The sequence below is a fragment of the Mytilus galloprovincialis genome, chromosome 12 (genome assembly GCF_965363235.1).
Source record: "Mytilus galloprovincialis chromosome 12, xbMytGall1.hap1.1, whole genome shotgun sequence".
In the NCBI taxonomy this organism is placed as follows: domain Eukaryota; kingdom Metazoa; phylum Mollusca; class Bivalvia; order Mytilida; family Mytilidae; genus Mytilus; species Mytilus galloprovincialis.
In genome coordinates, this window is record NC_134849.1 from 49,908,376 (window position 1) to 49,922,847 (window position 14,472).

Below are 14,472 nucleotides of genomic sequence, written 5' to 3' on the forward strand. Positions count from 1 at the left end.
ATTCGATAAAGAGCAAAAACAACCGAAGGTCATCCATCAGTTAGTCGTCAAAACAGCGAATTATTAAGAATTAAGTTAATTTTTTTTTATGATACAGTAATTTCTCACTGAGACCCCAGTGGCGGATCTAGGGGGATTCCGGTGGTTGGAACCCCACTTTTTTGGACAATCAATGCATTTGAATGGGAGCATATAGTTGGAATCCCCCCCCCCCCTTTTACTCTGGGTTGGAATATTTGTCACTCTGGTATGACACAACGGTAAACAACGATTCTAATGAAAAAAAAAACAGAAAAGAAAACACTCGGAAGAATTTAACTTGATTTCAGTGAATGTGACATTTCAGTTCTGTTCAGCCTGGAGTGTATATCAAATTTTACTAATTGGTACTGATTGTAAACATTAAATTTTAAAACGTAGTTATTTTACATTTAACCGATGATTACCTTTAAAATTTTGTGTTTAAAACCAAGGATTTGTATAGTAAAATTGAGAAAGGAAATGGGCTTCCTATACAAATCCTTAGCTTGTTAGAATCATTACCAGGGGCGTAGCTACCCGGAGGCACGACAGCACGTGCATCCACGTCGTTTTCACAAAAAAAAAAAAAAAAAAAAAAAAAAAAAAAAAAAAGCAGAAGAGAGAGAGAGAGATGAGTTGGTCGATCGGAATCGGAGACTGTTGGTGTCTTTTCCGTCAATCCCGGATATTAGTTTGACAACCTAGTTACAAGTGTTGATGAAGCTCATTCAGAAAAAGATCGTAGCTCCGAAGTTGCGTGCACATTGATTCGGCATGCAAAAAAAGAAATGGCAAAATAAAAATTTATAAATTGAATGTTAAAGGAAACACCTATTTTGTCACTTTTTTTAATTGATGAAATATCATTAGATAACGACATTTGGTTTCAAAATAATTTTTTTTTTTGGAGATTATGACAAAATCGGAAGGTTACTTGTATCTTTTACGAGGTATATAATATACAAGGTTATAGATATTGTAACCCGGACTGTAACCTCGCATTTGTGCGCATGCGCGGCCGGAATTGGGCGGATCCGGTTATTTCTACTTTCACTTTTTGAAAAAAATCTCCTATGTGGAGATAGATTTGTACGCTTTTATTTACATTTATCTGCGAAAGAAAATACACGTCGTGCTCATTTGCTGAAGTGGCTCTCTTTCGAGTCCTTAAGAGCACACATAACAAAAACATGTGAAAGGTTTGAAAAATAATGCATTGTAACAATGAAAACATACATGATCAACTCAAAATGCAAAATAACATTTTAACTAGGAAAGGAGGCTTCACCCCCCACCCCCCCTTTTCCTTTTCCTTTTCAAACTACAAAATGTGATCTGGTTCAAAAGAGTCCGACAATAAATACTTTTCATGTGTAATTATCATGTCAGTGTTCATAGGAGGTGACCAAATGATTTCTTGCGGCGTCCAGGAATCCTCAATCCTCAATCTTATGGCCTTATGGCACAACTCTTCTCATTGGTGCATATTACGCCCTATGTGTATCTTCCTCCATGTATTTTCCTCCATGTACTTTAATTTTGTTATTGCTGTTACGATTGAGGTTGCGGATGTTCGGGTAAGTCGAAACGTCCTGTTTTTGAGATAAAGGCCGAAATGATTTCTAACTTCCGTTTATATTCTTCTGTGTTTTCGTGGTCTAGTCTTCCTAGCAGGGTGCATGTGTTGATCTTGCGTATTCCAATTTCCTTTGTAATTTGCTGGTACATTTCTTCTCTATAACTCTCGTAGTTGGGGCACTCTGTGAGGTAGTGCTGTTGTGTTTCCTTAATTCCACAGCTGCATAAGTCGGTGGTGTCTTGCCCTGTGCGTTGTTTATAATAATTAAGGGTTGTGTAGCCAGTTCTAAGTTGTATAAGGATGCTGAAGATTTCTTTGGAAGGAAAGTCAAAGATTGGGATGTTTTTGACGTTTGGTGTTATATCAAAGAGGTCTCTTCCTGTGTCTCTTAGTTCCCATCGTCTTTGCCATTTCTGCATGACACTCTTGTGTGCACCTTGTTTTACGTCTTGAAGGGTAATAATATTGTTTTTTGGCAAGAGTTGTGTTGCTTCTTCTGCTGCTTGCTTTGCCAATAAGTCCGCTTCATCGTTCCCTTGAATATTTGCATGTCCTGGTGTCCATAGGATGCAAATTTCCATCCCTTTAGTTCTTAAGTCTTCGATGTGTTCTTTGATGTCTCGAATCACATCAATATAGGATTTGGGTGCCCAATTTAGTGTGAGGAGTCCTACAGCACTTTGACTGTCAGAGAAGATCTTAAGTGTGGTGATGGTGTTGTGTAGTCTTTCCAGTATACAAAATTCCAGTACCATTACAATTGCTACAAGCTCTGCTAGTAAGATGGATCCTCTTTGAGCGACAGGTCTGTGTAGTCGTATGGCTGGTCTTGAGTCTTCTGTGTATATGATTGCACCAGCTCCACATGGTCCAGGGTTTCCCATGCATGATCCATCAGTGTATGCAGTTGCTTGGTCATTTGCTGTGTTACCTATTAATTCTGTCAAGGAAGTTTTAAAAAGATGGATATGGATCATGCATGTATATGGGGGGAGAGGACCTTTATCGGGACTCCAGGATCTGGTGTTTTTAGGCTCAGGATTTTGGGATCTATAATGAGATACGGGAATTCTATTTTTGAATTTCTGGATGTCAGAATTTAAATTTATTTAAAAATCGGGATTTCATGTTTAAGGGATCAGGACCCCTCCTACCCCTGGTCATGTATGAGGGTGATACTTGTAATCCCTGGGAAATCTGGAAATCACAAATAACCTTAAAAAAAATTGGCAAATGACGTTTATAACAGTAGTTTTGGGTGCATGACTATAAAAATGTACACATTCCTTTAGGTGATATCAAAATCAATTAATTTTGACACTGTCAAGAGTGGATAAATATGGTATTGCAAGAGATTAGGTGGTGAAATCTGTTTTTCTGTCTTCATGTCGTCACAATGGGAATTTCAAAAGCCTGAAAATTTGACGTCATAATCAAATATTGACCAATGAACAACTAAGATAAAACTAAACACACCTAGATTAAATGAAAATAATCATCAGGTCGGGAATGCCATAAAACGAGTTGAAAAAATCTTCATAATAAAAAAATATTTATTTTTTATCACCAATGTAAACATATATTACCAATTGTATATATATATCACCATTTCAAACATCTATCACCAGTGTATATATCTATCATCCTTCTGTTTTTATATGTATCACCAATATAAATATCTATCACCTCACTTTATTTATCACTACACTCTATATCACCAATATATTAAAATCTCCACACTGAATATATATAACACCACTCTGTACACACCTTATATATCTGTCACCGGACTTTATATATCTATCACCACACTTTATATATCTGTCACCACACCTTATATATCAATCACTCTATATATATATATATATATATCTATCACCTCACTTTATATATTTATCACTACACCTTATATATCTGTCACCAGACTTTATATATCTGACACCACACTTTATTTATCTGTCACCACACTTTATATATCTGTCACCACACCTTATATATCTGTCACCATACTTTATGTATCTTTCACCCAAATTAATTTATCTGTCACCCCACTTTATTTATCTATTACCACACTTTTTATATCTATCACCACACCTTATATATATGTCACCATACTTTATATATATGTCACCACACTTGATATATCTGTCTTCACACTTAATAAATATTTCAGCACACTTTTTATATCTGTCACCAAACATTATATATACATCACCACACCTTATATATCTATCACCTCACTTTATATATATGTCACCACACTTTATAAATCTTTCACCACACTTTATATATCTATCACCTCACTTTATATATCAATCACCTCACTTTATATTTATCTCTCACTAAACTTTATACATCTATCACCCCATTCTTCATTTATCACTACACCATTCATCTGTCACTACACATTTTATATCTGTCACCACACTTTATATATCTGTCACTACTCTTAACATATCCATCACCACACTTAATATATCCATCAGGTCACTATATATATATCTATCAACTCATTTTATATATCTATCACTATACTTTATATATCTATCATCAAACTAAATACATCTATCACCTCACTCAATATATTTGTCACCACACTTTATAAATCTGTCCCCACACTTTATATATATATAGATATAGGAAGATGTGGTGTGAGTGCCAATGAGACAACTCTCCATCCAAATAACAATTTAAAAAGTAAACCATTATAGGTTAAAGTATGGCCTTCAACACGAAGCCTTGGCTCACACAGAACAACAAGCTATAAAGGGCCCCAAAATTACTAGTGTAAAACCATTCAAACCGGAACACCAACGGTCTAATCTATATAAACAAAACGAGAAACACGTATATATTACATAAACAAACGACAACTACTGTACATCAGATTCCTGACTTAGGACAGGTGCAAACATTTGCAGCGGGATTAAACGTTTTAATGGATCCAAACCTTCTCCCTTTTTTTGAAACAATAGCATAACATCACAACATAGAAAAACATACGATAAAATATCAATTGGCAGACTTTACTCAATCAAAAAACGTATGATTACACAATATACATGTATTATATATATCACCACCCTTCATATATCAATCAACTAACTTTCACCTAACTTTATATATATCTGTCACCACACTTTATAAATCTGTCACCTTTTTTTATAATTTGTCACTACACATTAATTTACATCACCTCATATATCTATAACCATACCCAATATACCACTTTTTATACATTTGTAACTACACTTCATATATCTTATGACCTCAATTTATGTATCTATCACCACACTTTCTATTATCTATCAACACATATAATATATCAATCACCTCTCTTTATACATCTGTTACCACACTTTACATATCTATAACCCTACTTTCTTTATTTATCACCTCACATTCTTTATATATTACCTCACTTTCTTTATCTATCACCACACTTTTTTTATTTATCACCTCAATTTTTATATCCATCACCTCATATGATATAGCCATCACCACAGTCTATATATTTATCACCTAACATGATATCTTAACTTCATTTATCTATCACCAACTTCTATATACATATCACCTCAATTCAATTTATTTTTGTCTATCCCCATACTTAATATGTTTGGTTTATCCTCTTACTGTATAAGGCTATCACAACTCTATGTGTATCTGTTAAAACCATGTTTATACCAATTTGAAAATGTATATAAGCATACTAATGATTAATGTATATTTACAGCAATCTGTGTATGTTTGCTGAAAACTAAAAGTGATTCAGTTCGGCACCTATCATTGTAACTATCTGTTTTTCAGTATGGTTGATTATGTTGCACAATCATACACATTGCAATTTTGAAAACTATTATTGTCATCGTAGAAAAGACTGGTGTTTGTGTGTGTATCTTTTCAGAAAATGGGTGGGATTCTTATTGCTATATAGAGATATTTGAAAAACATACAGAACATATTAAAGCACACCACATGACTGATATCTGTATAGTATATAAATACAGCCTAGCGATATATGTAGGACTGTATCTGTAGGACACCAAATTGAGGAATAGATATCTATGACCACACTCTACATATCTATCACCACTCTGTATAATTAATCACCTTACTGTATATATCTATCACCACTCTGTATCATCAATTGTCATAGTGAATATATCTTTCACCACTCTGTATCATCAGTCACCATATTGTTTATCTCTATCAGTATCACCACACTAGACATCTATCCCAACTCGTTATCACCAATAACCATACTGTATATAGCTATCACCTCTCTGTATGTATCTATCACCACTCTGTATCATCAATCGTCATAGTGTATATATCTTTCACCACTCTGTATCATCAGTCACCATATTGTTTATATGTATCACCACACTAGACATCTATCCCCACTCTGTATCACCAATTACCACACTGTATATAGCTATCACCTCTCTGTATGTATCTATCACCACTCTGTATCATCAGTCACCATATTGTTTATAATTATCACCACTGTGTATCATCCTTCACCACTCTGTATCATCAATCACAACATTGTATATATCTATTATCACTCTGTATCAGTTTTCACCTCTCTGTATATATCTATCACCACTCTGTATCATCAATCATCACACTCTATATTTAAAAAAGAAGATGTGGTATGATTGCCAATGAGACAACTGACAACTACCAACAAAAAGACCAAAATGACACAAACATTAACAACTATAGGTCACCATACGTCCTTCAACAATGAGCAAACCCGATACCCCATAGTCAGCTATAAAAGTCCCCAATAAGACAATTTAAACGAGAAAACTAATGGTCTTATTCATGTTAGAAAAAAATAAAAGAAAAACAAATATGTGACACATAAACAAACAACAACCACTGAATTACAGGCTCCTGACTTGGGACAGGCACATACATATATAATGTGGCGGTGTTAAACATGTGAGCGGGATCCCAACCCTCCCCTAATCTGGGACAGTGGCATAATCTAGTATCACTCTATCATTAATCACCTTACTTTATATATCTATCAACACACTGTATATATCTATCACCACACCACACTATATACATCTATCACCTAACTCATCATATGTCACAACACTTTATGTATCTATCACCACACTTTATATATCTATCATCACACTTTATATATCTATCATCACACTTTATATATCTATCATAACACCTTATACATCTATCACCTAACTGATCATATGTCACAACACTTTGTATATCTATCACCACCCTGTATATATGTCACCATACTTTGTATATCTATCATCTCAGTCTATATAAGTAAGACCTCATTTTATTAATATACCACCTCATTTTATATCACCTTATTTAATATATCTATCACCACACTGTACATCTACCACTACATTTTATATCTCTATCACCTCACTTTATACATATAGCACCACACTGTGTATCTGTCACCACAATTTGTATATCTATCCTCTCACTTTATCATCTCACTTTATATATCTTTCACCTTAATTTATATATCTATTTCCTCATTTTATATATATACTAGAACACACCCGTGATATCATGGGTCCGTGACTGAATTAAAGTATATAACTATGCGCAAGACTTATTTTTGTATTAGTATTGTCATCTGATAAAGTCATGCTGATTATAAGATATAGCTATCACAGTTTTCTCTGCTTTCAAATCTTTCTGTTTGAACCCGTCTAACTGGAACTAATCAATTATTGGTAATATTAATTATTTGGAAAATGAAAAGTCCTGGGATGGAGTATTTGTTTTATCAACAGCATTGTCCTATATTAGTTATAAATAAAGTTGAATTATTTGATTCGCTGTTTTACGTCATGCCCGCTAACAAATTGAAAACTGTACCTATACGCCTTATTTTTAGTATTCGTATTGTTATCTTATAAAGTCTTACTGATTAAAATACTACAATAGGTAACAATTTGACAATTTAGTATTGTCAACCCTGTGATTATGACCCGTGTATACAGCATATCCTGAATACACCGTTTGGTGGTGCGCCTGTCAAATGCAGAAAATTAAACAGATGAATATACTATTGGTATCGGTATCGGACTCGACCCGGAACTTCTTAATTATTAGCAATATTAATTACGTGGAAAACAAAAGGGCCTGGAGTGGTGTAATTTTTAATCTACACCTTTGTACTATATTATTTATATATAAAGTTGAATTCTTTGATTCATCGTTTTTACGTGATGACAGCTGACAAATTGGACCTCGTAATTTTAGTATTATAGATGACATCCTTGAAAATATTTTCTTGACCTCACTGTTGATAATTTTTCACCATATTTTATATATGTATCCCCTCCACATATGTATCTTTTAACTAAATGCACTGCTTAAATCAATCACAACACCATTGCTATATATGTCACCACACAGCATATATATATATATATATATATATATATATATATATATATATATATATATATATATATATATATATATATATCATCCTTTTGTTTATATATCATCACACTGTATATATCTTTATACTATTCTGTGGATCCTTTACCTCACTGTATATATGTTACAGTGAATTTGTATAATCAGTGATTATGTAGAATCCCTGAAAATTTCAGTGATTATGTAGAATCACTGACCAGTTTAGGGATTATATATAATCACTAAAATTTTCAGGGATTATGTATAATCACTAGAAAAAACGTCAGGGATTATACATAATAACTGAAATGAAGAAATAGTTTTATTTATAAAGAAAATGAATAAAAGTCAAATAATGTATGCTATAAAATCATATATTAAAACAGCATTACACTGTATAAACATAAATTGTAAAATGTTAAGCACAAAATATCAAAATTATAACTTTTTTTATTTTTTAAATGTTAGGCACAATATATTTCAAAATGTTAAACACAATATATTAAAATAATATGCTTTACATCTGCTTTTACAACAATATACATATTTTAGAAAACATTTACCTTGACATATCGTCGATCGGAATCAGATTTTATGACCCGCCTAAGAGAAATAAAGTGTTCAGTAAAAACATATGTAGGTATTCCAAAAAATAAGAGAATTAGCAACCTCGAACTGGTTCTTGCAAGACTCTATGTTTTTTTGGACAGGCGATATCCTTTTTTCTTGGTGAACAATTACAATTATGTTTCTTGGGGGATTTCCTTTCCTTTTTTACCGTGTGGAATTGCTATGAGAACATTAAACCAAATTCATGCTTCCTCTACAATTTTGTTCTAATTATCAATCTTTAGTTTTTCTTTACATTTAAATGCGTAAGTTCTCTTTGTTTGAATTTCTTGTTCATTTGAGAGAAAAAAAAACAAAAAAAACACCAAAATGCAGATTTTCCATGATCTTCTTCACCATTTGTTTTACATGTACAACAAATAACATGCTCTGTAGATTTACAAATAGAACATCAATATCCATTTGACGCTGGCTTTTAAAAACAAACAATATATGTAAAGTTATCGCTATAAAGGGAATCTTGATATTATTAATTTTGAAGTCTTCAACTTTATCTCGAAACCCTGTATGGTTATATCTTTAAGACCAATGGCATCCTCTGTGTTAAAAAGCAACATTATTTCATCTGGCAAGGAATATGAAAGTAAATAAAATGATAATTTGATAGATATAGGAAGATGTGGTATGAGTGCCAATGAGACAACTCTCAATCCAAATAACAATTTATAAAAGTAAACCATTATAGTTCAATGTACGGCCTTCAACACGGAGCCTTGGCTCAGACCGAACATCAAGCTATAAAGGGTTCCAAAATTACTAGACGTGTTAAACCATTCAAACGGGAAAACCAACGGTCTAATATAAAAAAAAACCGAGAAACATGTATAAATTACATGAACAAATGACAACTACTGTACATCAGATTCCTGACTTAGGACAGGTGCAAACATTTGCAGCGGGATTAAACGTTTTAATGATACCAAACCGTCTACCTTTTTCTGAAACAATAGTAAAACATCACAACATAGAAAAACACACGATAAATATCAATTGGAAGGCTTAACTCAATAAAAAAAAACGTAAATTAACACACTATGAACGAATTAATTTGTTCTGTATATATTTATTTTTATTTTTTTTTATTAAACAAAGAATCCTTAAATTATTCATTATCCCTGAAATTATATAAGGGAATTTGTAGAATAATTATTCAAATGTTCAGTGATTATGTAAAATCACTGGTCATTTTCAGGGATTATATATAATTACTAATGATTTTAGTGATTCTACATATTCCCTGAAAAATCAGGGATTCTACATAATCCCTGATTATACAAATTCACTGTAACATATATACACATAATCCCACTATAACTAAGTCCACACTTATCACCTATCTATATCTTTTTATCACCATCATATCATATTTATAGTAACACAATGATTATATCTATCATCATTATTTATCTATTTTTCACCAGACTGTATACTATAACTTGTTGTATCTTCTATAAGTCAGAGAAATGTACTGGTCATTGTATAATTTACAATGGAAGGAGATATGCAGATATGCAATGTCCACTGAGATATGTTTGTATAAGCTTGTATACTAATCATGTAGCAATTATCAAATTGATTATTTATATTTGTGTTCTTCTTACAGAAATACCAAACAACATTTTGCAAGGATTTAGAGGTCATTGGTGAAAATGGAAGAAAGGACATGGGTACATCTAATTTTAAATGCAATAACAAGAATAGTTAAATGATTTACAAACAAGCAGCACTCAGCAATAGTGATGGTAAAGTATTTTTATAAAATGATACTCAAAAAAAGATATATACAGTGTGGTGTTTAATATATTCCTCCATTGCTACAGTCGCTGCATTCATCACCACACTCTCCATATATATCCCAACAGTCTCAATAGCTACCCCCATACTATGATCATTTATCCCAACAGTCTCAATAGCTACCCCCATACTATGATTATATATCACTACAGTCTCAATAGCTATCCCCATACTATGATTATATATCACTACAGTCTCAATAGCTATTTCCATACCATGATTATCTATCACTACAGTCTCAATAGCTATTCCCATACTATGATTATATATCACTACAGTCTCAATAGCTATCTCCATACCATGATTATCTATCACTACAGTCTCAATAGCTATTCCCATACTATGATTATCTATCACTACAGTCTCAATAGCTATCTCCATACCATGATTATCTATCACTACAGTCTCAATAGCTATCCCCATACTATGACCATCTATCACTACAGTCTCAATAGCTACCCCCATACTATGATTATCTATCACTACAGTCTCAATAGCTATCCCCATACTATGACCATCTATCACTACAGTCTCAATAGCTATCCCCATACTATGATTATCTATCACTACAGTCTCAATAGCTATCCCCATACTATGATTATCTATCACTACACTCTCCATTCTGATGCCAACAGTCATTATGTATATATCATAATAATCTCTATGTATATCTCAGGATAATACAAAAGCTTCCCTTTTACTTTATTTATCAATCACCTCACTTTATATATCAATCACCACACTCTCTATATATATCCCCATACTCTCTATATATATCCCCATACTCTCTATATCTACCCCAAAAGTCTCTCTGTATATCTCCACATAATAAACACCTTAGATTACCTTACTTAATTTATCCATCACCTCACTTTATATAACAATCACCACATACTCTCTATATCTATCCCCATACTTTCGATATCTATCCCTACAGTCTCTGTGTTTATGACCACATTATAAACACATATCAACTTACTTTATTTATCCATCACCTCACTTTATATATCAATCACCACACACTCTCTATATCCATCCCCATACTCTCAATATCTATCCCACTAGTTTCTATGTTTATGGCCACATCATAAACACCTATCAGTTTCCTGTTTTTATCAATCACCTCACTAAATATATCAATCACATCAAACTCTCTATATACGTATAATATGCCCATAATCTCCATATCTATCCCCACAGTCCATATGTTTATGACCACTTTATAAACACCTTTCACCGTACTTTATATACTTTCACCTCGCAAAAATTATCAATGACCACACACTCTCTATATCTAACCCAGAAGTCTCTATGTTTATCTTCACAACATAAACACCTATCACCTTACTTTATTTATCAATCACCACACTACATATATCAATCACCACATACTCTCTATATATATCCCCATTCTCTCTATATTTACCCAAAATTCTCTATGTATATATCCACACAATATATCATATCACCTTACTGAAAATACCAATTACCTCACTTTGTAAATCAATTGCTCATTTTATATGTATCACCTCACTGAAAGTATCTATCAGCTCACTGTTAATATTTTCACCTCAATATATACATTATGTCTTTCACACCACTGGGTATATCTCTCAACTTCCAACTTGAAAGTGGATATGAGTATGATAATAATCCATGTTTCTGTACAGAAATCTGTTTATGTTAATTTAGATTTTAAACTTAAAATGACTCAATGTGACACCTATCATTGTTATTATTTTTTTTCTTCAGAAAAGTGAAACAAGATTTTTGATAGATAGAAAATAGAAGAAAAGGAAAAGGTAATCTTCATTGAAATTTAAAGTAATATACATATGTATGTAAAGAGTTAATTAGCAAAGTATTATACATACGTATGTAAAGAGTTAATTAGCAAAGTATTATACATATGTATGTAAAGAGTTAATTAGCAAAGTATTATACACATGTATGTAAAGAGTTAATTAGCAAAGTATTATACATATGTATGTAAAGAGTTAATTAGCAAAGTATTATACATATGTATGTAAAGAGTTAATAAGCACTTAAACAATCCTGGTTGAAATGAAATAATTTAAAAGAAATGTTTTTTAAGGTATGACCGCTCCAAAATGTCATGCAATATTTTATGTAAATATCATGTCAGGCATCTTTTCAGTAAAAGCAGCAAATATGATATACTAACTGGGGGTCAATGATTGTAACATTCAAAATGAGTAAACCTTATAAATATATTGTTTCAGTGTTATTGCACTTGAAGCATTGTCTACAGTATACATCTGCTGGCACACACATAATGTATATACCACCACATATTATGTATCTACTGCCACACATAATATAATTATGGCCACATATAATATATCGACCGCCACACATAATAAATCAACACACTGTGTATATCTATCACCATATTATGTTTGTCTATCACCACACTATTGTTTATCACCACACTATTGTCTATCACCACACTATGTTTGTCTATCACCACACTATGTTTGTCTATCACCACACTATGTTTGTCTATCACCACACTATGTTTGTCTATCACCAAACTATTGTCTATCACCACACTACCTTTGTCTATCACCACACTATCTTTGTCTATCACCACACTATGTTTGTCTATCACCACACTATGTTTGTCTATCACCACACTATCTTTGTCTATCACCACACTACGTTTGTCTATCACCACACTATGTTTGTCTCTCACCATTCTATGTTTGTCTATCACCACACTTTATATTTTAATCATCACAGTTGTAAAGCAAAGAAAAGTAATTACCCAAGAAAAAAATGATTTGAACTTTAAATGATTGGTCGCACAAATGAATTGTATTTCTATAAGTTTTACATTTTGATACTGTCTTGGGATTCTGCCATTGCAGTGATGAAACACTCCTATTTGTCCTTAGATGGAAAACAAATGTCAACTGTTTGGGACTTTAAAATTTTGTATTGTTTTGGAATAATTATTTATTCAACTGAACCATATTGTTATGTTTTAGGTTAAACAAGATTTAGTGCCTGCCACACAATTAAGAAAGAATGAGAGGCAAGAATGTCTACAGAACAGAGGAGATTAATTGTACTGCACTTCGATTTGTGTTATAGTTATATTCAATTAGTATTAAAGAGTTATGTACAATAAATCATGTTATATTATGTTCTTTAAAAAATACTTTATGCCAATTCTCCTTCTCATGCTTGGTGTTCTTTGACAACATTGGATTCTCCTAGTAAAGTGACAAATGCATATCTTTTTTAACTATTTTCTAACATGTGTATCTGTAACAACTAGAAGATGCAGAAGCAGTTTTAATATACCTTTATACTTGATTACCCTTTAACTGAATGTAGCTCCTAGGAAAGTTAGTGTTTAGAATTCTTTTTATAGGGGAGTCATATTCAGTTCCAAATAATTATTATTGAAGGAGCTATTCCCCTTGGAAATATAAATTATACGAAAAATTGCATGGAAAGCCTTTTCAAATCTACATCATTCATAGGATTGCTACGAAATTTATATTGAAGGTTTATCTTAGCAAGTATTAGGGTTAGATTGAAATTCATTTCAAATCCACTTTTTCACTATTAGTAATGTCCCTTGGAAATTAAATTTTTATAGGAAATTGCCTTATACATGTTTTATATCAAATGCACTTTTGGCAATTACAGAATGATTTTACATCAGACTAAACTGGATTGATTTTAACCTACTCACTTTCTAAATGTGTTGTTTACACTAATGACATGGTTGGTTTTCTCCTTTGAACTACATTATACAATATTGTATGTGTTTTGCCATTGTTGAAAGTCTCCATTGGATAGTTATCTTCTTGATAAACATATCACATTTCAAGTTTTTAAGTTTTAAGCATGTGTAAAACAATGTTTAATTGAAAGATTACTTCAAGATTTTCTTCATGTATTAGAATAACGCATGATATGGGTCTCCTTCCGTTACACAAATTAAGAACATGCAGAGCAAAAAGAATATGCTTGATTTGTATGAA

At 32.2% G+C, this 14,472-nt stretch overlaps 1 long non-coding RNA gene across 1 annotated transcript; it reads left to right on the top strand.

Moving 5' to 3' along the window:
- The first annotated feature begins 1,088 nt into the window (after window positions 1-1,088).
- On the top strand, window positions 1,089-13,588 carry LOC143054100 (uncharacterized). Its single transcript, XR_012971566.1, has 4 exons — window positions 1,089-1,220; window positions 10,263-10,401; window positions 12,206-12,255; window positions 13,465-13,588. It is a non-coding gene; the product is annotated as an uncharacterized LOC143054100 (long non-coding RNA).
- Window positions 13,589-14,472: the final 884 nt, after the last annotated feature.